This window comes from Zalophus californianus, chromosome 2, assembly GCF_009762305.2.
Source record: "Zalophus californianus isolate mZalCal1 chromosome 2, mZalCal1.pri.v2, whole genome shotgun sequence".
Lineage (NCBI taxonomy): Eukaryota > Metazoa > Chordata > Mammalia > Carnivora > Otariidae > Zalophus > Zalophus californianus.
The window spans coordinates 70,973,268-70,997,212 of NC_045596.1; the positions used below are offsets into that span (position 1 = coordinate 70,973,268).

General features: G+C 38.6%; 1 protein-coding gene across 3 annotated transcripts in view; it reads left to right on the plus strand.

Moving 5' to 3' along the window:
• Positions 1 to 6,586: 6,586 nt before the first annotated feature.
• Positions 6,587 to 23,945, plus strand: part of DMP1 (dentin matrix acidic phosphoprotein 1) — a 36,467-nt gene continuing 19,108 nt past the window's right edge. Inside the window, exons 1-2 of one of the 3 annotated variants that reach the window (XM_027597360.2) lie at positions 6,724 to 6,761; positions 16,390 to 16,474. The gene's annotated coding sequence lies outside the window, so the exon portion shown is untranslated. Of the gene's footprint in view, positions 6,762 to 15,173; positions 15,288 to 16,389; positions 16,475 to 23,945 lie in introns of those variants that run through there. The other 2 variants (XM_027597361.2, XM_027597362.2) reach the window with 2 other exon arrangements.

The window sequence follows — 23,945 nt, forward strand, 5'->3', positions numbered from 1 at the left end:
TGAATAACTGATAGGAAATGAAGATTTCTAAGGAAGGAAAGAAAGGGGAGACATAAACAGAAGATGCCTACATTCATAGAAACAATGAGAGGAATAGTCAAATTGCCAGATTTGGAACCAAGTACCCACACCCTCAGGAGAGAATATGAATGCAGGACCTTTGCTTTGTGCATATTAAAACACATTCTGAAAAGATTTTCAAAAAGTGTACCTCTAAATATAAAAAGGGACAATTAAAATATTCTTTAATACTTTACACAGAAACCTCAAGCAATCACGTTCTATATGATAACTGATTTAAATGTCAAGTGCCTTAGGGAATGTAGTAAGTAAATACATCTTATAAACAACCTGTGGCATTGCCTTAATCTTTCAGTAATCATTCATTCTGGATAGATGATCTGCTTACTGCTGAGTAAAAGATGCTATTACCATGATATCCAGCTTGGCTACTGATTCATTTGCTGGTTCTAAGGAAGAAATAAACTTGTAACATGAAAAAATGCAGCAATGATTGAACCTATCTGGACCATGGGGATAATCTTTGTAATTATTGAATAATTACAAATTAGAAAAAATTTAAAGAGTGCTAGTCAGAAAATAATTCAGAGGCTGGTTTAAATAACAAAATCTGATGTACAGTATTACATTCCTGCTAAGCACTGGAAATTTAGCATAATGTCCCTAAAACTATTGATAAAATTGATGCAGTGCTTACAGTGTCTTGCCTCCAACAGCCATTTTGCAAATATTAATAAACAAATGATACATGAATGAAGGACTCTAAAGGGGGGTTTACTTTTTTAACTCTATGTTCAGAGCTCTGTTATGTGGAATCGGTATTTGTTTTCCATCTTATGTCAAACTTGGTTCACACTTCCCTTTTAAACCCTCACATGCTGAAACTTCCAAATCAGACCCTGAGACACCCTTCTCACTGTTAATCTCTTTAATAAAGCCAACTGTTGCTGGTCGGTAATGCTTTGGAAATTACTCTTTTTTGAGAGTCATATAATGCAACTAAAATCTGAGCATGGATTGTTCCACTTTTGCATGAATGAGGGTTCTTAGTTTTGAGATGGAGCCCAAACCCTAGAACATGAGAATTTTAAAGGTGTATGCAACTAGAGTGTGATATTTAATAGGGTGGAGGTAAAATCTATTATTCAAGCTAGTATATTTTTGAGAGGGAAGCGGGTGCTATCAATAATTACTCGGAGATAGGAGGTGTAAATTGGGCTTGTTCAGGGATACTGGGAGATACAACAGACATTGCCATAAACCTTTAAGGTATTTTTCAAGATTTAGTGAAGATGATTTGTAATTTCCCTCTTCTTCCATTTAGGCAGTTATTTTAGATTTGTTCTAATTCAAAGATAAAAATCTATGGTGTAGTGAAGTTCTGAATGCAACTTCTTTGATGCTGATTTTCAACTAGTCATCAGTTGACTATTTTCTAATATTAGGCATATTTTATATGGAGTTTCAGTAGTTTTCTTTCTACCTTATTTGTCGTTTAATGCAAGTTTCTTAGTTGAGATCAATATTACAAGGAATATTGCTGAAAGCTTTAAAAATACTGCTATTCATAAACTATGATAACTCATAATACTGTAACATTTCAGGTTTCTATTATATCATAATCATGTAAATGACTCCAAAGTTCTTTCCTTAAAATATGCTCTAGATTTTTAACTCCTTTAGGCTTCAGGATTTTTGTTTTTGTCTTTTTTTAATTTGTAAAGTGTGGCTTCTAGTACCTGTTTCCCCTATTTTAAAAGGTTGTTATGAGCTTAAGTCAGGCAATGGATGTGAAACTCTTTGTAAATTGTACAAGATATGTAAATTAAAGAGGTAATGAATTTTGATGCTATAATAAACATCTATTTATGTGACTATTCACAAAGAAAACTCCCTTAATCTTAATAGGTTTGCAAGTCCTTATTCCTTCCATCACATTTTTAAAATTTAGCTGTTTTTACCTCAAGAAGTAACATGTATATACACAAAATAAAAATTTTTCAAACACTATGAAAAGGTATAAAAATATTAAATCTTCATCATCCTAGATTCCTAATCCTCTATTTCTCTTCTTTAGAGGTGGTTCCAATTACTAATATCTTGTGAAACTTTCCAGAAATATTCTATGCACATATAAACACATATGTTCCTCTTTTAAAAACACACGGAAGTCTACTATGCACTGTGTGTTTATCTTACTCTTTTTTTTAACATAAGAATATACCTTGAATATCGGTTCATAGCATACAGATTGACATTTCCCCCCCCACGGTTGTGTTGTATTTCATTTTATGAACTGCCATAGATATTTAATCTGTCCCTTTTTCCCATCACTTCCTAAGCCATTTCTGGTCCAATGAGTCTCTGCAGGTAAACAGCATGAGTCAATAACCCAAGCTGGATAAATTCCCAACCAGTTCTTATAAAGACTTTAGTTTAGGAAGTATTTGGGAGGATAAAGGAGATGCTCAGAATCTAGGGCTGATGTCAGAAACAATGAAGGAAGACTATGATCCTGCTTTTCTTATATAATATCTACACTGACCTCTGGATCCTCAAGGTAAAAATAAAGGTGACCCTCTAAAAGGACGTCTCAAGAATAGAACCTTTGAATACATGAAATCTGGTATTAGAAAACAAAATCTGTTTTGTTTTTTTCCAGAATAAGATTAGTAAGCTATCTGCTAATATTGCCCATGGGAGCAGTATTTTTTATTATTATTATTATGTTATGTTAATCACCATACATCATCAGTTTTTGATGTAGTGTTCCATGATTCATTGTTTGCGTATAACACCCAGTGCTCCAAGCAGTACGTGCCCTCTTTAATACCCATCACCAGGCTAACCCATCCTCCCACCCCCTCCCCTCTAGAACCCTCAGTGTGTTTCTCAGAGTCCACAGTCTCTCATGGTTCGTCTTCCCCTCCGATTTCTCCCCCTTCATTCTTCCCTTCCTGCTATCTTCTTCTTCTTCTTTCTTAACATATAATGTACTATTTGTTTCAGAGGTACAGGTCTGTGATTCAACAGTCTTACACAATTCACAGCACTCACCATAGCACATACCGTCCCCAATGTCCATCACCCAGCCACCCCATCCCTCCCAGCCCCCACCACTCCAGCAACCCTCAGCTTGTTTTCTGAGATTAAGAATTCCTCATATCAGTGAGATCATACGATACATGTCTTTCTCTGATTGACTTATTTCGCTCAGCGTAATACCCTCCAGTTCCATCCACGTCATTGCAAATGGCAAGATTTCATTCCTTTTGATGGCTGCATAATATTCCATTGTGTGTGTGTGTGTGTGTGTGTGTGTGTGTGTGTGTGTGTGTGTGTTTGTGTGTATACACACACACCACATCTTCTTTATCCATTCATCTGTCGATGAACATCTTAGCTCTTTCCACAGTTTGGCTATTGTGGACATTGCTGCTATAAACATCGGGGTGTGGATCCCCACATTTTTATCTTTGGGGTAAATACCCAGTAGTGCAATTGCTGGATCGTAGGGTAGCTCTATTTTCAACTTTCTGAGGAACCTCCACACTGTTTTCCAGAGTGGCTGCACCAGCTTGCATTCCCACCAACGGTGTAGGAGGGTTCCCCTTTCTCCGCATCCCCACCAACATCTGTCATTTCCTGACTTGCTTATTTTAGCCATTCTGACTGGTGTGAGGTGGTAAACTCATTGAGGTTTTGATTTGGATTTCCCTGATGCCAAGTGATGTTGAGCACTTTTTCATGTGTCTGTTGGCCATTTGGATGTCTTCTTTGGAAAAATGTCTGTTCATGTCTTCTGCCCATTTCTTGATTGGATCATTTGTTCTTTGGGTGTTGAGTTTAAGAAGTTCTTTATAGATTTTGGATACTAGCCCTTTACCTGATATGTAATTTGCAAATATCTTCTCCCATTCCGTCGGTCCATCTTTAGGTTTTTTTGACTGTTTCCTTTGCTGTGCAAAAGCTTTTTATCTTGATGAGGTCCCAAGAGTTCATTTTTGCCCTTGCTTCCCTTGCCTTTGGCGATGTTTCTAGGAAGAAGTTGCTGTGGCTGAGGTCTAAGAGGTTATTGCCTGTGTTCTCCTTCAGGATTTTGATGGACTCCTGTCTCACATTTAGGTCTTTCAACCATTTTGAGTCTGTTTTTGTGTGTGGTGTAAGGAAATGGTCCAGTTTCATTCTTCTGCATGTGGCTGTCCAATTTTCCCAACACCATTTGTTGAAGAGACTATCTTTTTTTCCATTAGACATTCTTTCCTGCTTCATCGAAGATTAGTTGACCATGGAGTTGAGGGTCCATTTCTGGGCTCTCTAGTCTGTTCCATTGATCTATGTGTCTGTTTTTGTGCCAGTACCATACCGTCTTGATGATGACAGCTTTGTAATAGAGCTGGAAGTCCGGAATTGTGATGCCGCCAGCTTTGCTTTTCTTTTTCAACATTCCTCTGGCTATTCGGGGTCTCTTCTGGTTCCATACAAATTTTAGGATTATTTGTTCCATTTCTTTGAAAAAAGTGGATGGTATTTTGATAGGGATTGCATTGAATGTGTAGATTGCTCTAGGTAGCACTGACATCTTCACAATATTTGTTCTTCCAATCCATGAGTATGGAACGTTTTTCCATTTCTTTGTGTCTTCCTCAATTTCTTTCATGAGTATTTTATAGTTTTCTGAGTACAGATCCTTTGCCTCTTTGGTTAGATTTATTCCTAGGTATCTTACGGTTTTGGGTGCAACTGTAAATGGGATCGACTCCTTAATTTCTCTTTCTTCTGTCTTGTTGTTGGTGTATAGGAATGCCACTGATTTCTGTGCATTGATTTTACATCCTGCCACTTTACTGAATTCCTGTATGAGTTCTAGCAGTTTTGGGGTGGAGTCTTTTGGGTTTTCCACATAAAGTATCATATCATGGGAGCAGTATTTTTTAAATGGCAGGTTGCCACTCATTTAGTAGGTCATGGTATCAATTTAGTGACTCATGCCCTACATTTTGTAAAATCAAAGAATAAAAAGGAAAAATCTTAGTGCATCATATATAGCATTTTATGAAACCTGACAATATTTACCTCTACATACATACATACACAATATGTCTAAGTATGCATATTCTAGGACATGATGTAAAATACTGTTCTGACTCATTGTAGTAAAAAAAGATTTGAAAGCCATTGGTTTAGAAAGTGTTATAAAACATTATTGCTGCTAGTAGTCATTTCATATTCACTTTTCTCTTTACAAACCTGTAAGTTTGTTTCCCATTTTGAAGAGGTGGTTTAAAAGAAAAAAGAAAGAAAGAGAAAGAAAGAAAAGAAAGAAGAAGAAAGAAAGAAAGAAAAAAAGAAAGAAAGAAAGAAAGAAAGAAAGAAAGAAAGAAAGAAAGAAAGAAAGAAAGAAAGAAAGAAAGAAAGAAAAGAAAAGAAAAGAAAAGAAAAAAAAAGAAAGGAAGGAAGAAAGAAAGAGTGGCATATATATGGGGTGGGGGGAGAGTGGTGCCGGGGGATGGGTTTCTGGATTTATCTGTGCTACAGTAAAAGAGCCTAGGTAACACTGTCACTGTTTTGAACAAGAGGCTATCATGGTGATGCTGGTGACTTTGTTGGGGATTCATGATTTCTTTTTGGTTGCATGGTTACTCCATATCTGGCTGAAGATGAATGATTTTAAAATTGACTCTCATCAGTTGTTTTATTCTTTCCACTTAGCCCAGGAGTTCCTTCTGCACCTGCTTATGCCACAAATCAGGAAATGTAGTAAGGGTTTTGTTTATTTGTTTGTTTATAAAATATATTTCTTAAAAGAGGTTCTAAAAAGATAACCTTTAGAAAGTCGTATCTAACCATATAAATACATTTTAAATTATTAACTGAAATGGGATTTCCCAGAAGTCAAGATTGCTTTATGGTTTGTAATGGAAGTTTTGAAAAACTTTAGACCAAAATAGCTAGGAACAATTTTCCTCTCCCTAAAAGGAGCAGGAACAGAATAGAGTAGTTCAGTCATAGATGAAAATGTCATTGTGTTCTCACAGTGGTCCATTCACGGCTGCTAGCAAGCAAAGCCTCTAGAGAATGAAACAAGTTAACAACACAATGTTCCCAACAGGGCTCTTGGGTTCATATGATAAAAAATAAAAGTCAATTCCTACAGGGCTCTCACGTAGCTTAGAAAAATGGTATAAAGTTTAAAGATCACCAATATGTTAGACTCTGTGTTTTTTATTAGTTTGCACAGTCCCAACTCTGCTGAAACACTGTATTTACAGAGAGCTTTGTCAGAAGGTGCTTCTCTTACTCTCAAGTCCGTTATTTTGGCCTTTGTCACTGGCTATACCCCTCCCCTCCTTTACGCTTTCCTTCTTTTCGTCCCTAGTATTTTTCCCATCAAAGAAATGAAGAAATTGTGGCAAGGCAATGCTTTGTCCTTTGCAGAATTTAATTCCTGGGTGTCTCCCTGTGTGAGGCCCCAGGCAAACTCCATAGTCAGGAACTGCCAGGCTTGAGCTTGTATTGATGGCCCTTTCTTCTGCTCCCAGATTTCAGTCACAACTAGCTGGGACCCAACTCCCACTCCCTAGTACTTTCCTTAGTTGAAACCACGGAATTTTTCCTTGCTATCCCAACTCCATCTCCCTATCTTCAGACCAATCGGAACTGAAGGCAGAAGATGCTCAGGCTGTAACAGACCAACACTTAGGCGTGGCACGTTTACTTCTTGTCTTATCCTGATTCCAGTAAGTAGACCCTTATGCTGTCTCCAAATGACAATCCCTTTGATCTTTCTAATTGGGCTTCTGCATAGCTTTCTCCTCACGTTCCAGTATAGTGATTAGAACTGTCCCAGCCCAATCAGCCTAAGATCACCAGCAAACCTGTTGTCTGACACAATCAGGCTTACTGGCCCAGTGAGAGAAGGAGACTGTATGTAAGAGCGGCCTCGGGTATCTCAGCAAACAAAGAAAAAGACCTATTACAGGATTTTGGGAAAGGGTGAAATTTAGGTAATATTTAAATGAAGCAGTGTTCAAGAGGCTCAAAGAAAAGCAGGATTGTGGCTAACGGACTCATCATCAGGTTTGGACCGTGAAGTAGACCCAGGTTCCAGTGTCCTTGGAAAGTGCAAAGTTAAGATGGATGTGGACTGTTGTATTCAGAAACCCCTTATCTGAATCTCTGCACCTGAGCTGTAAATTAAGACTGATTCTCTGTGGCCAAGGGACTTAGACCCTTCAGGCAAGAGTGGGTGTTTTATTTTTATTGATATAATCTTAAGCAGCAGAGTCCTGATAATCCGTGATTTTAGAGAATAAATTTTCTCAGTGATTAATAAAGCAGGAGTCATTCAAAGTAGGGGGTTGTTATGACACTTTTCAGTGCCCTTGAGAGTGAGATTATTTTCTGTTAATTTTTCAGCTGGCTTTATCTGTGTCTGTTATTCCAGTCTGATAAATGGTGGGTAGATTTCTACTCTTTCATTCCAAGCTAATTTTTTACTTTCTCAGGAGGTATATTTCTGCTAAAACCAAGACTCTGCTTACCCTGCTAGCCTTTTCCTTCAAATCTGGCAGAACTCTCAATGGCTGCCTGTTCTTTAAATATTGCCCATTCCACATCACCACCTTTGGACTTTGCATCACCCATGATTTCTGTTTCTTTTTTGCTGATTACTCTCTGTACTCTGAACACACATTGTCATTTCCTCTTAGTCCCAGCGTTTTGTACACAAATTTCTCTATTTAAACCCTAAAGCATGGCACTTCTCCACTGCCATTTCTCACTGCCTCATGGACACAGGGAGGTCTGTGTTCTGTCTCTTTTCTGTCTGTGTCCATTCAGCTAGTAGGAGCCCACAATAACTGGTCAAGTTCTGGTATTGAACAGTTCCCATCTCTAACTGAACTTGAGGTCTCTTCTGGAAGTCAAGTTGTTGTACACTAACTTTGTAGATGTTTTCTTTCTCAGGAATCTCTCTCTCAGTTTCTGAAATTTGATTCTTAAGTTTTACATATTTCTCCTCACATTTTTTGGTTTGTCTTAAAAAAATAAATTAAGAGCCTGATGTTTATAACTGGTTCTGGCTTTTATCTTTTGGTAAAGCTCAAACTGTCATCTGTCATTATCTGCCAATTGTGAGGACTGAATTTTCAAGAGGGTAAATAAGGAAATGTAGCCATTTTGTTCAACCAAGGAATCTTATCACAGTCTTCTTTTCCATTCTGACTAGACCCAGCATAAACAAGATAAGAAAACCCCTACACAAACAATGAGAAACAATCAGAAAAAGAAAATCCACAGTATTCTTCATGGCTCTACACTTTAGAAAAAGACTGCCATCTTGAAATAAAATGGCTGTTGATAAATAAACTTACCTTAGATTTATCGGATAGATAAACAACAGCTCAATGATATTAAGGCTGTGAATACATAAATTTAATCAAATGTTTTGTTCCTTACCTCCTTTACCTATCTTCAGAAGAGTATTTGATGGAGAAATGTCCCAATGCAGGATGTCTATGGCTAGAGTTTTGGCAACATCATTGGCAATTCTCACTTTTTAGAACTTTGAGATAATCTTATCCACTTAGAGGTGTTTACAGTATCCAGGGCAATGCTAATCAAAATGTGGCCACTGGTGTAGTGACAGCCTGCAAACTTTTTTTTTTAATTTTTAAAATTTTATTATGTTGTGTTAGTCACCATACAATACATCAGTTTTTGATGTGGTGATCCACGATCCATTGTTTTCGTATAACACCCAGTGCTCCATGCAGTACGTGCCCTCCTTAATAGCCATCACCAGGCTAACCCATCCCCCCACCCCCCTCCCCTCTAAAACCCTGTTTGTTTCTCAGAGTCCATAGGCTCTCATGGTTCATCTCTCCCTCTGATTTCCCCCCCTTCATTTTCCCTTCCTTCTCCTAATGTCCTCCATGCTATTCCTCATGTTCCACAAATAAGTGAAACCATATGATAATTGACTTTCTCTGCTTGACTTATTTCACTTAGCATCATCTCCTCCAGTCCCATCCATCTTGATGTAAAAGTTGGGTATTCATCCTTCCTGATGGCTGAGTAATATTCCATTGTATATATGGACCACATCTTCTTTATCCATTCATCTGTTGAAGTGCATCTCAGCCTTTTCCACAGTTTGGCTATTGCGGACATTGCTGCTATGAACATTGGGGTGCATATGGCCCTTCTTTTCACTATTTCTGTGTCTTTGGGGTAAATACCCAGGAGTGCAATTGCTGGGTCATAGGGTAGCTCTATTTTTAACTTTTTGAGGAATCTCCACACTGTTTTCCAAAGTGGCTGTACCAACTTGCATTCCCACCAACAGTGTAAGAGGGTTCCCCTTTCTCCACAACCTCTCCAACATTTGTTGTTTCTTTCCCTGTCCATTTTTGCCATTCTAACTGGTGTAAGGTGGTATCTCAATGTGGTTTTGATTTGAATTTCCCCGATGGCTAATGATGATGAACATTTTTTCATGTGTCTGTTAGCCATTTGTATGTCTTCTTCAGAGAAGTGTCTTTTCATATCTTCTGCCCACTTTTTGACTTGATTATTTGTTTTTTGGGTGTTGTGTTTGAGAAATTCTTTATAGATCTTGGATACCAGCCCTTTATCTGTAGTGTCATTTGCAAATATCTTCTGCCATTCTATGGGTTGCCTCTTTGTTTTGTTGACTGTTTCCTTTGCCATGCAGAAGCTTTTTATTTTGACGAAGTCCCAAAAGTTCATTTTTGCTTTTGTTTCACTAGCTTTTGGAGATGTATCTTGAAAGAATTTGCTGTGGCTGATGTCAGAAGCTACTGCCTATGTTCTCCTCTAGGATTTTGATGGATCCCTGTCACACATTGAGGGCTTTCATCCATTTTGAGTTTATCTTTGTGTATGGTGTAATAGAATGGTCGAGTTTCATTCTTCTGCATGTGGCTGTCCAATTTCCCCAGCACCATTTATTGAAGAGACTGCCTTTTTTCTATTGCATGTTTTTTCCTGCTTTGTCAAAGATTATTTGACCATAGAGTTGAGGGTCCATATCTGGGTTCTCTCTTCTGTTCCATTGGTCTATATGTCTGTTTTTGTGCCAGTACCATGCTGTCTTGGTGATCACAGCTTTGTAATATAGCTTGAAATCGGGCAACGTGATGCCCCCAGCTTTGCTTTGCTTTTTCAACATTTCCTTGGCGATTTGGGGTCTTTTCTGATTCCATACACATTTTAGGATTGTTTGTTCCAGCACTTTGAAAAATGTCATTGGAATTTTGATCGGGATGGCACTGAAGGCATAGGTTGCTCTGGGTAGCATAGACATTTTAACAATGTTTATTATTCCAATCCGTGAGCATGGAATATTTTTCCACCTTTTTGTGTCTTCTTCAATTTCTTTCATGAGTGTTCTGTAGCTCCTAGAGTATAGATCCTTTCCCTCTTTGGTTAGGTTTATTCTGAGGTATCTTACAGTTTTTGGTGCTATTGTAAATGGAATCATTTCTCTAATTTCTCTTTCTACAGTTGCGTTGTTAGTGTATAAGAAAGCAACTGATTTCTGTGCATTGATTTTGTATCCTGCCACATTACTGAATTGCTGTATGAGTGCTAATAATTTGGGGGTGGAGTCTTTTGGGTTTTCCACATAAAGTATCGTGTCGTCTGCGAAAAGAGAGAGTTTGACTTCTTCTTTGCCAATGTGAATACCATTTATTTCTTTTTGTTGTCTGATTGCTGTGGCTAGGACTTCTAGTACTATGTTGAACAGTAGTGGCGAGAGTGGGCATCCTTGACGTGTTCCTGATCTTAAGGGAAAGGCTCTCAGCTTTTCCCCATTGAGGATGATATTTGCTGTGGGTTTTTCATAGATGGATTTTATGAACTTGAGGCATGTTCCCTCCATCCCTATACTCTGAAGAGTTTTAATCAGGAAAGGATGTTGTATTTTGTCAAATGCTTTTTCTGCATCGATTGAGAGGACCATATGGTTCTTCTCCCTCCTCTTATTAATGTGTTCTATCACGTTGATTGATTTGCGAATGTTGAACCACCCTTGCATCCCGGGGATAAATCCCACTTGGTCATGGTGGATGATCCTTTTAATGTTTTGTTGGATCCTATTAGCTAGGATTTTGTTGAGGATTTTGGAATCCATATTCATCAGGGATATCAGTCTGAAATTCTCCTTTTTGATGGGGTCTTTGCCTGGTTTGGGGATTAAGGTAACGCCGGCCTCACAGAATGAGTTTGGAAGTTTTCCTTCTGTTTCTATTTTTTGAAACAGCTTCAGTAGAATAGGTATTATTTCTTCTTTGAATGTTTGGTAGAATTCCCCAGGGAATCCATCAGGCCCTGGACTCTTGTTTTTTGGGAGGTTTTTGATCACTGCTTCAATCTTGTTACTGGTTATTGGCCTATTCAGTTTGTCAATTTCTTCCTGTTTCAGTCTTGGCAGCTTATAGGTTTCCAGGAAGGCCTCCATTTCATCCAGATTGCTCCGTTTATTGGCATATAGTTGTTGATAATAATAATCCAATAATTGTTTCTATTTCCTTGGTGTTAGTCGTGATCTCTCCCCTTTTATTCATAATTTTATTAATTTGGGTCCTTTCTCTTTTCTTTTGGTAAGTCTGGCCAGTGGTTTATCAATCTTTTAATTCTTTCAAAGAACCAACTTCTAGTTTCGTTGATCTGATCTCCTGTGTTTCTGGTTTCTAATTCATTGATCTCTGCTCTAATCTTAATTATTTCTCTTTTAATGCGTGGCTTAGGCATCATTTGTTGCCTTTTCTCTAGTTCTTTAAGGTGTAGAGTTAGTTGGTGAATTCGGGATTTTTCTATTTTTTTGAGTGAGGCTTGGATTGCTATGTATTTCCCTCTTAGGACCGCCTTTGCAGTATCCCATGTCTTGGACCGATGTGTTTTCGTTCTCATTGATTTCCATGAATTGTTTAAGTTCTTCTTTGATTTCCTGGTTGACCCAAACATTTTTGAGCAGAGTGGGCTTTAGCTTCCAAGTGTCTGAATTTCTGCCAATTTTTTTCTTGTGATTGAGTTCCAGTTTTAAAGCACTGTGGTCTGAGAATATGCAGGAAATAATCTCAGTCTTCTGGTATCGGTTGAGACCGGATTTGTGACCCAGTATGTGGTCTATTCTGGAGAAAGTTCCATGTGCGCTCGAGAAGAATGAGTATTCTGTTGTTTTAGGGTGGAATGTTCTGTATATATCTATGAGGTCCATCTGGTCCAGTGTATCATTCAAAGCTCTTGTTTCCTTGTTGATTTTCTGCTTAGATGATCTGTCCATTGCTGAGAGTGGAGTATTGAGGTCTCCTACAATTAACGTATTGTTATCAATATGACTCTTTATTTCGGTTAACAGTTGGCTTATGTAGATGGCTGCTCCCATGTTGGGGGCATAGATATTTACAATTGTTAGATCTTCTTGTTGGATAGACCCTTTAAGAATGATATAGTGTCCTTCTGTGTCTCTAACTACACACTTTAGTTTAAATTCTAATTTGTCTGATATAAGAATTGCTACCCCAGCTTTCTTTTGAGGTCTGCTGGCATGGAAGATGGATCTCCATCCCTTCACTTTCAGTCTGGATGTATCTTCAGGTTCAAAATGAATCTCTTGTAGACAGCATATGGAAGCGTCCTGTCTTTTTATCCAATCTGCAACCCTGTGTTGTTTTATGGGAGCATTTAGGCCATTCACGTTGAGAGTGATTATTGAAAGATATGAATTAATTCTCATCATGTTGCCTGTGAAGATGTTGTTTTTACGGATTGTCCCTGTAAATTTCTGTTGTTATCACTCTTGGGGGTCTTTCTCCTTTTATAGAACCCCCCTTAATATTTCTTGCAGGGCCGGCTTAGTGGTCACATATTCTTTCAGTTTCTGCCGGTCTTGGAAGCTCTGCATCTCTCTATTCATTCTAAATGACAGCCTTGCAGGATAAAGTATTCTTGGCTGCGTGTTCTTCTTGTTTAGTATCCTGAATATGTCTTGCCAGGCCTTTCTGGCTTGCCAGGTCTCTGTGGATAGGTCTGACAGTATTCTGATGTTCCTCCCTCTGTACATAAGGAATCTCTTCCCCCAACTGCCCTTAAGATGGTTTCCTTGGTTCTGAGATTTGCGAGTTTTACTATTACACGCTGGGGCGTTGGCCTGTTTTCCTTGACTTTGGGAGGGGTCCTCTCTGCCTCTAAGACACGAATGTGTGTTTCATTCCCCAGATTAGGGAAGTTCTCAGCTACGATTTGCTCAAGTGTATCTTCTAGTCCTCTCTCTTGCCACTCTCTCCGGGATTCCAATAATTCTGACATTGGAACGCTTCATGATGTCACTTATTTCTCTGATTCTATTTTCATGGATTCTGAGTTGTTTTTCCCTGGCCTCCTCTTTTCCCTTTTTATCTATTAAATTGTTCCAGGTCTCTAATTTGTTCTTCAGCCTCACTTACCCTAGCTGTTAGATTATCTAGATTAGATTGGATCTCATTGATAGCATTTTTAAGTTCTGCCAATTCAGCTTTCATTTCTGCCCTTAGAGACTCTATGTTGCCATTAATTGATTTCTCCATTCTAGCTATTGTCTTCACAATTGCTAGCTTGAATTCCATCTCCGACATCTTGGTTATATCTGCATCCATTTGTAAATCTGCGGCATAAGTCATAATCTCTGAGTCTTTCGTATTTTGGGGGGTTCCTCCTCCTAGTGATTCTGTTGATGGGTGGTTGAGGGAATGTATAGAGTCCAAATTATTGACCAGAACCCAAGCAAGATGCACCTGTTTTCTAGGGACCTTAGGGTGGCTGGCTTCTTATTTTCCCAGCCTGTCTTCTGGGGAAGGGGTCTGGGGCGCCGTTACTCAGGCAACCCTGTTTGGGCAGTTGTCCTGCCCCCTGTGCGGGGGATGGGCTCAGTGGGAACCAGTTTTTGGGGTTTTTGTACTCTGGTGGCTTTCCCTGGAGGCTTTCCACGTCTCTTCCGAGAGTCAGAGCAGAAGAGACCATTTCCAACCCTCTGCCTCAGAGCAGAGAGACTGCAGTCTGTTCTTCAGTGAGCTCTCCAGGCCACACTATCTCCGTTTCTGTCTGTGCGGCTATAAACTGCAGCACCCTGGGTTGTGCGCCCCTCTGCAGTGCTCCCAGTCCTGCCTCCAGGTCAGGGCACGTCTCTGCCCTTTGTACTTCTAAAACCACCAGCTGCCCCCAGTTCGCATGCTCCAGGTTTCCATCCGGGGGGCTGCCCTAAACTCCTTTCCCCGCTGCTACCAGTCTGTGAATCTGTGCCCCATCCCCAGCGTGGGAGGCTATCGCTCACCTGTGGTGTAGGATCCCCATGGCCAGGCTCCCTCCCGCTGCCATTTATCCTCCGATATCTGCCCGCGGAATCATGGCTCCCCACTTCATACCTCGAAACCAACCTCCTGTGATATTCTGTTTGTAGAGATCCAGATCTTCTTACCTCTCAGGCTGATTTCATGGGTGCTCAGAGTGGTCTAGTAGATACCCAGCTCAATTCCAGGGACCAGCTGGAATAGGGTCCCTTAATCCTCCCCCAACTTTTCCCCCCTCCCCAAACTTTTTGTTAGAGTTCAGAAGCACAGGAATTGAGAATAAGCATTTATAACCTTTATAGCAACTTGACATTGCCATGAAATCCAAGTGTGATCATTTTTCTGGTAATTCATTTTCATTGTATTTGTATATGCATAAATCCAGGAAACACGAGGGAATGGATACTAATGATGTGGGATAATGGTGGAAGGAATGTAAAGTTGGATCAGGCTGAAGTTATTGATATGGGCTCACTAAGCAGAGATTCTGCATTTAATGTTATAGTTCAAGGAGTCAGAAAGGGCTCTAAGAGTTTGGCTGGTTGACTGACTGAAAAATGGACCAAAAGGTGGCTCACAGTGAGTGAACTGGAAATACTTGACCTTCTTTGATTTGATGTAGAGGGAGAGATTCAGAAATTTAGGGATATTGGAATTTTGGAGTGGATTTGTCATTTAAGATCCACTCATCTATATTGGGAGGGTCTAGAAGACATACCTTTCATCAATACTTTAAGAAAATAAATTTGTGAGGCCCAGTGTCACTGGAAAGCTCCATGATCATTCCTCTCTGCAGGCAAGACCTTATAGTGGAAATCCCAGCCATTCAATTTGAAACCTAAATGCAATGAAGATAATTGGATCCCCAAGGTGGCAGAGGCCAAGTGGTGGCACTCAACTGCCAAAGGCAAGGTGGGTATGGTTATTGTATTGGATAGCAAAGTCAAAATAAGAACTGAAATAGTCTGACTTGTGCAGACCTATGGCATTGGCTAGTTAACCATGGTGCTACTAGAAGTGAAATTGATGGTAAGCCTAACAAATTATCTGTATAAGCAGAAAAGTTCTATGTTGAAAGTCTAATTCAAATCATAAAAACAGAGATGGACAGTTCCTCAATCAATTCCCATACTTGAAACAGTTTACAGACCCAAAACCCCTTGAGGAAGGACACTACTGAAAACTTTTAATCTTTTTCCTACCCTTCCCCAAAGGGACCTATGGCCTTTTACTAGGATAACTGTACATCATTGTGAAAAATAAAACAATGAAACATTATGGGGACCACTGGATGTGGACTCTGAACTGACACAAATTCTAGGAGACCCAAAATGTCACTGTGGCTCACCAGTAAGAGCAGGGGCTAATTGGAGGTCAGGTGAACAATTAAGTTTTAGCTCGGGCCCATCTCACAGTGGGTTCAGTGGGTCCTCAAACTCATCCTGTGGTTATTTTCCCAGTTGCAAAATGCATAATTGAAGTGAACATATTAGCAGATGAGAATTTCCATACTGGTTTCCTGACCTGTGGAGTGAAGGCTTTTATAGTGAGAAAGGCCAGTGGAAGCATTAGAACTAACTCTACCCAGGAAACTGGTAAATCAAAAGTGATACTGAGTTCCTGGAGGATTTACAGAGGTTAGGGCCACCATCACAGACCTGAAAGATGCAAGGGTAGTGATTCCCGCCCCATCCCCATTCAACCTTCCTTATTTGGCCTGTGCAAAAGACAGATGGATCTTGGAAAATAACAGTGGGTTATTGTAAACTTAACCCGGTGATGACTCCAACTGCAGCTGCTATACCAGATGTGGTTTCATTGCTTGAGCAAATTACACATCCACTGGTATGTGATATGCAGCACTGATCTGGCAAATGCCTTTTTCTCCATCTCTGGTACAAGAAAACCAGCAGAAGCAGTTTACTTTCAGCTGGCAAAGCAGCAATACACCTTCACGTTTTACTTTCACTATACCTATCAACTCTCTAGCCCTATGTCATAATTTACTTTGCAGGGATTTTGATTGCTTGTACCTTCTGGAAGATTTCACACTGGCCCATTACATTGATGCATTGATGACAATATACTGACTGGACCCAGTAAGTAGAAACTATGCGAGATTTATTGGTAAGATATTTGCATGTCAAAAGGTGGCAAATAAATCTTACTAAAATTCGGAGGTCTTTTACTTCCATGGAATTTCTAGGGGTTCAGTGGTATGGGGCATGTTGAGATATCCCTTCCAAGATGAAAAGTAAACTGTTGCATCTGGCCCTTCCTACCACCAAGAAAGAGGCAAAGTCCTAGTGGGCCTCTTTGGATTTTGTCTCCAAAATATATTGTTTGGAAACAATATATTTCTCATTTTGTGTGTGTTATTCTAGCCCATTTTACTGAGTGACCCAAAAAGCTGCTAGTTTTGAGTGGGGCCCAAAAGAAGAGAAGGCTCTGCAATAGGTCCAGGCTGGTGTGCAAGATGCTTTGCTACATGGTCCATATGATCCAGCAGATCCAATGGTACTTGAAGTATCAGTGGCAGGGATGATGTTTGGAGCCTTTGGGAGGCCCCTATAGGTGAATTGCAGCATAGGCCTTTAGGATTTGAGAGCAAAGCCCTAACATCATCTGCAGGTAACTAACCTCCTGTTGAGAAACAGCCCTTGGCCTGCTACTGGGCCTTTGCAGAGATTGAACACTTGACTGTGGGTTTCCATGATACCATGTGACGTTAGCTTCCTATCATGAACTGGGTGTTATCTGGCTCATGAAGCCATAAAGTTAGGCATGCACAGTGATAATCCATCATCAATGGAAGTGGTGTATATGTGATTGCTTGATAGAATGGTGAAATGGCCTTTTGAAGACTCAGTACAATGCCAGCCAGGTGGCAATACTTTGCACTGGGGCAAGGTTCCACAGAAAGCTGCATGTGCTCTGAATCAGTGTCCAATATATGGTGTTATTTCTACTGTAGGATTCATGAGTCTAGGAATCATTCAAGTGGAAAGTGGAGTGGCACCATTTGCTATTATCCCTAGTAACCTACTGGCAAAACTTTTGCTTCTTGTTCCTGTGGCTCTATGCTTTGCTGGCCTAGAGATCTTAGTTCCAGAGGGAGGAATGCTTTCACCAAGGAGACACAATTATTCCATTGAACTATAAGTTAATACTGCTGCCTGGCTACTTGGAGCTTCTCATGCCTCTGAAACAGCAGGCAAGAAGAGTTATGGTTTTGGCTAGGGTGACTGATCATGATAACCAAGGGGAAATTGAACTATTACTCCACAATGAAGGTAAAGAAGACTATGTCTGGAATATAGGAGTTCTGTGATTAAGGGCAGCAGAAAACTAGAACCACCCAATCAAGACAGGACTATGAATGACAAGTGACAAATCTTTCTTTGTCTGATTTATCTAGTTTGGCATAATGTGGCATAAAGTCTATCCATGTTGTCACAAATGGGAAGATACCTTCCTTTTTCATGGCAGAATAATGTTCCATTGTATATATGGAATCTTTTCCACATCTTTTTTATCCATTCATCCACTGATGGGCATTTGGGCTGATTACATATTTAGCTATTATAAATAATGCTGTGATAAACATGGAAATGCATGTATCTTTTCAAAAGCCTGTTTTGATTTCCGCTGGGTATATGCCCAGAAGGAGAATTGCTGGATAGTACAGGTCTATTTTTAATTTTTTGAGGAAACTCCACATCGTTTTTCACAGTGGTTGGACCAATTTACATTCCCACCAACAATGTATAAGAGTTCCCTTCTCACCACATTCTTGGCAGGACCTGTTGTCTCTTGTCTTATTAGATGGTGTCAATGAAGGTTTTCACACATTGCTGTCATGACTGCCACTGGTCTGTCACTGATACTAAGATGTATTTTAAAAGACATACTTTCAGATTCAGCTACTCTTTTCCAGGCCAATCTTTTTCCTTCTGCAAATTAAGAGTTGACTCTTTTGTAATTCTTTGATTGGCTCATGGAGAGTTGTAAAAAGGAAGTCCCAAGTAGGACAACTTGGAGAACTGATGCTGTGGTCTATTCTAAGCATTATTTAAGATTGGCAAAGAAAAAGGAAGGACATGATGTACTCAGTGCTATCCATTTTTATTCTACTAGCAATTTTCTCCAAGATCAGAACATCCTGAGGTCTCCAGATTGGAAAAGAATCAATTTCTGTGGCAGACTAAAATCAACCTTTTCAAATAACTAAGCTGTGGTATTGTAAATTCCCAGTCTCCAAATAGTAAGATGCAATTTTCAAATGTTCTCACAAATAGGAAAATTAAAAAAAATTTTTTATACATTCTCAAACCTCAAAACAAAGAATTAATTTAACTATCATTATGAAGAAGAGAGAAAAATATTTTTAAAAACTCAAAAAATTCTGGTGTAAAAAAATTACAAGCACTTGTTTACTTTAGAATGGTGAAATTACATCATGAGCTCACAGAGGAGCTGATCTTAATGATCACATGCAATATTAATTTTCTAAAAACAATATTTATCTAAAGGCTTTTTACTATTATATATATATATATATACTTACTTTACTATTTACTATCACTTACTTTACTATTATATATAATATATAATATACTTACCTAAAGACATAAAACAAATGTACAACTTCAACAAAATTTACAAAGCAAATGTGTATGTAGCTACTAAGTTACAAAACAATACTGCTTAGCTCACCAGGAGCCACTCCCACACCTCTTCCCCACTTCTATCCCCTCCCTGCTCCCAAAAGCAACTCTCAGCCTAACTATGTAATTGCTTTCTTTCTTTTTTTTTTTTTTTAAAGATTTTATTTATTTATTTGACAGAAAGATAGCAAGAGCAGGAACACAAGCAGGGGGAGTGGGAGAGGGAGAAGCAGGCTTCCCGCCGAGGAGGGAGCCCGATGCGGAGCTCCATCCCAGGACCTTGGGATCAAGACCTGAGCCGAAGGCAGATGCTTAACTGACTGAGCCACCCAGGCACTCCTCACTTTCTTGTTTTTCTTTTTGCTTTTACCACTTAAATATGCACTCTAAAATACTATCATTTTAGTTTACCTACATTTGAACTTTATATAAATGGTATCATACAACACAGTTTCTTCTGTTTTGTATTGTTTAACTCAACATTTATGTTTTTTATCATACATATTGCTATGTATCTTTTTTGTTTTTTTCATTTTCATTGATGTACACTTTCTCTTATACAAAATATATGACAATTTGTTTATCCATTCTACTGCTCATGGACATTGTTTTTTTCCATTTTTTGACTATTATGAAAAATGCTGCTATGAACATTTATGTATATGTCTTTGCGTGCAGAGAAGCATACATTTCTCAAGGGTGTATGCCTAGAAATCAAATTGCTGAGTTATACACTTGCATACATTTAGCATTCTGTCTGACCATCATTTCTTTTTGGAAGGCTTCTTTGGTCCTTTTTTCTGTACCCAGGCTGAGCTAAATGCCTCTTCTCTGTGCTCTTGAGGCATCTGTGCATATCTGTATCACTGCTCTCATCAGAGAATCAAAGAATTGCCAACTCTTGCTCTAAATCTGTGCTGCCCCATATGGTAGCCACTAGCCATGTGTTACCATTTAAGGTTAAATTAATTAAAATGAAATATGATTAAACACTCAGTTCCACAGTTCCCTTGGCCACATTTTAAGCTCAATAGCCATGTATGGCTTCTGGGTGCCACACTGAACCATCCAAATATAGAACATTTCCATGATCCCAGAAAGTTCTATTAAATATGTTGCTCTAGAATGCTAGTTCCTCCAGGGCCCAGGCTATACCTTATTCATCTTATATCTCATGCCCCCTACAGTGCTGGACCAGACTTTTGACAAATGTTTTTTGAACTAGACTGTTCCCAAGGTTTACAATCCAGTGGTGAAAGCAGAAAACACAACAGGATGTTAAATGAAGTTCCAAAGGCTCAGAACACTACAATAGGGGCTGATACAACAGTTTCCTATATCCTAAAGATGTGAGGGGGCAGCTCGTCTATGCAAGGCAGACAGACCTAGAGACTGTGAAACAAGATGACCCACTTCCAGCTTACAAAGGAGAGAGGATGGGGGAGAGAGAGGAGAGGAGAAGAGGGGAAAGATTTCTCTGGAGAGAGCTGTAATACACTTGCATTACCCCCACTCCCTATTCACAATGTAAAGGGGGGGGATAAGGAGACAGGTTGCTTTCTCCTCAACACAGCCAAGTGAAAAAGGTATTAAGAAGACCATTCAAGCAGCTTGTGGGGGAACCTACATGCTTCAAAAGTATATAAAATTCCTGCTCTGTCCATTTGCTGGCTGTGGGACAATGGGCAAGCTACATAACCTCTTGAAATTTCTGTTTCTTCATTTGTAATTTTGAATAATGAGAGTACTTCTCTCCTAGGGTTAATGTAAGAATTAAATGAGTAAAGCAATGCAAGATACCCATAAGAGCAACTTATTTAATTTTATTTGATATGGATGTGCTGGTTGGCAAATTCCTTTTTACTGTATATCTTTGAACATGTTCTTAAGCCCAGCAGGTTTTAGCAGGCAAGCAGAAAATCTAGCTATCTACCAAACATGTGTGTTCTTTCTTCTTCAACGTGGAGAGTTGTCTCTGGAAGGCACTTGCCCAGCTCAAGACCACATCCCTTCCCCCTTTGCATTCAGATATGGCCATATCACAAATTATCATGAATGGAATGTTAGTAAAAATGATATGTAATAATTCTAGGCAGAATTTTCTTTTTTCTTCCTTCACATTTTCTGCCTCATCCACTGCTGTTTTGCCTTAGGTAGCATATAATTGAGTTAACTATTTTCAGTTCATAACATGCTATTATTTTATTTTCTCCTTTTAGCTTCAATTCCCATGCTCTTTCTCTTCTTCTCTATCCCCATATTCCACAGGCAGCTGGAATCTCATATTTTGGTGTATGCCTTTACATGTAACTTAGAAAACTCTACTGTGTTGTTTTGGATATGTGTTTTGAATTCATACAAATAATATGGTGCTACAGGGCTTATTAAATACATAGATATAGATTAGGGAACTGTATTATCTACCATAGACTATTAATTTTTTAAGATGTCATGTTATACTGTACTTCGTATGTGTTTTTTTATTGGTAGAACCTAGAGTAGAGAGGTTGTGTCTGTCGCCAGTGCCTAGAACAGTTTCTAACACACGATACAAAAACCAACAACTAAGTAAATGTTTATAAATATGTAAACACAAATTTAAGAAAACTTAATTGTTTCAAAGAGTACAAAAACACTAATTTGAAAAGATACATGAACTCCTATGTTTACTGCAGCATTATTTACAATAGCCAAATTATGGAAGCAGCCCAAGTGTCCATCGATAGATGAATGGATAAAGAAGCTGTGGTATACATATACATACACACATGCACACACACATACATATATCACACAATGGAATATTATTCAACCATAAAAAGATGTAATCTTGCCATTTGCAACAACACGGATGGATCTAGAGAAGTAATGCTAAGAGAAATAAGTCAGTCAGAGAAAGACAAATACTATATGATTTCACTCATACGTGGAATTTAAGAAACAAAAGAATGAATGAAGGAAAAAAGAGACAAACCAAGAACCAGACTCTTAACTATAGAGAACAAACTGATGATTACCACAGGGGAGGTGGGGGGGGAATGGATAAAATAGGTAAAGGGGATTAAGAGTACACTTATCATGATGAGCACTGAGCAATGTATAGAATTGTCAAATCACTATATTGTACATCTAAAACTAATATAACATTAATGCTAACTATACTGGAATTAGAAAAAAACTTGTTTCATTTTTTTCCAGAAACTAACCTTACTTTATCTAAATTACATGTTTTAAAATGAAAATAAGACACTAATTCATAAGAATATTGCCCGGAGAAAGATGCCACACTATTTGATGTGTCTTATTTTACCTACTTAAATTCAAAACTATAATATCACATGAATAAGAAATTATAATTGTAATTAGTCTTTAATATATGTATTTTATCAGTTCATCTTATCGAATGCTTATTATTGTGTTGTTTGCATTTTAATAAATATAATTCATATATAATAAAATGAATTATTTCATCTGCATTTCATATACTTAAGTTGTATAGATTCTACTTTAAAATCTTAATTCTTGGGGTGCCTGGGTGGCTCAGTCCGTTGAGCGTCTGCCTTCGGCTCAGGTCATGATCCAAGGGTCCTGGGATCGAGCCCCACATGGGGCTCCCTGCTCGGTGGGGAGCCTGCTTCTCCCTTTGCCTGCTTGTGCACTTTCTCTCTCTCTCTCTCTGTCTGACAAGTAAATAAAATATTAAAAAAAATAAAATCTTAATTCTTCTAAGGATAACAATTTTATAATTTTTATAAAGTTACCCTTTAATTTTAAAGAATCTGAATTTCAGGGCACCTGGGTGGCTCAGATGGTTAAGCGTCTGCCTTCGGCTCAGGTCATGATCCCAGGGTCCTGGGATCGAGTCCCGCATCGGGTTCCCTGCTCCTTGGGAGCCTGCTTCTCCCTCTGCTTCTCTCTCTCTCTCTCTCTCTGTCATGAATAAATAAATAAAATCTTTAAAAAAAGAATCTGAATTTCATATTAATATTATGAAATAAAGAAGTAGATTCTCTAGACCATATAACATTTTACGACGCTATGCATACTGAAGGCCTGGTTAATTATCAGACATAATTTTTGTCCATAACTTTTTATAATGGAAAATTTCAAAATATATAAAATTAGAGAAAATAGTATAATACAATTATTATCCATAGCTTCAGCAGTGATTAACTCACACAAAAATGACTTCATCTATTTCCCTACCCATTTACCCTTTCTCTTTTACTTTGAAGCAGATTCTACACATCATAGCATTTGTTTCTTTAAGAATGCTTAAATAAATACTACAATCCCATTATCATGCTAATAATAATAATTTTTTTAACTTTTTTTTATTTTAAAGATTTTATTTATTTGACAGAGAGACACAGCGAGAGAGGGAACACAAGCAGGGGGAGTGGGAGAGGGAGAAGCAGGCTTCCCACAGAGCAGGGAGCCCAACACGGGGCTCGATCCCAGGGCCCTGGGATCATGACCTGAGCCAAAGGCAGATGCTTAATGACTGAGCCACCCAGGCGCCCCAGTAATTCTTTAAAATCATAAAATTTCAAGTCAATGTTCACATCTCCAATTGTTTAATAAATGTCATTTTTTCAGCATGTTTTTTAGAATTAGGATACGAATAAAATTCACATATTACTACACATGGTGGTTGCTATGTCTCTTAGAAGTCTACCTGAATCTATAGGTTTCTCTCTCTTACTATCTTACTTACAACTTATTTGTTGATGAAACCAGGCTGTTTTTCCTATATATTTTTCCAGTCTGGGTTCTGCTGACTGAGTTTGCAGTTTGATTTGGGTTTGCAAAATGGTGGTATTCTAATTATGTCATTTCTCTTCATTCATGTCTATAAAGAGAAACCTCCTCATCTGTAACTTAGTGGTATATTTCATAAGGA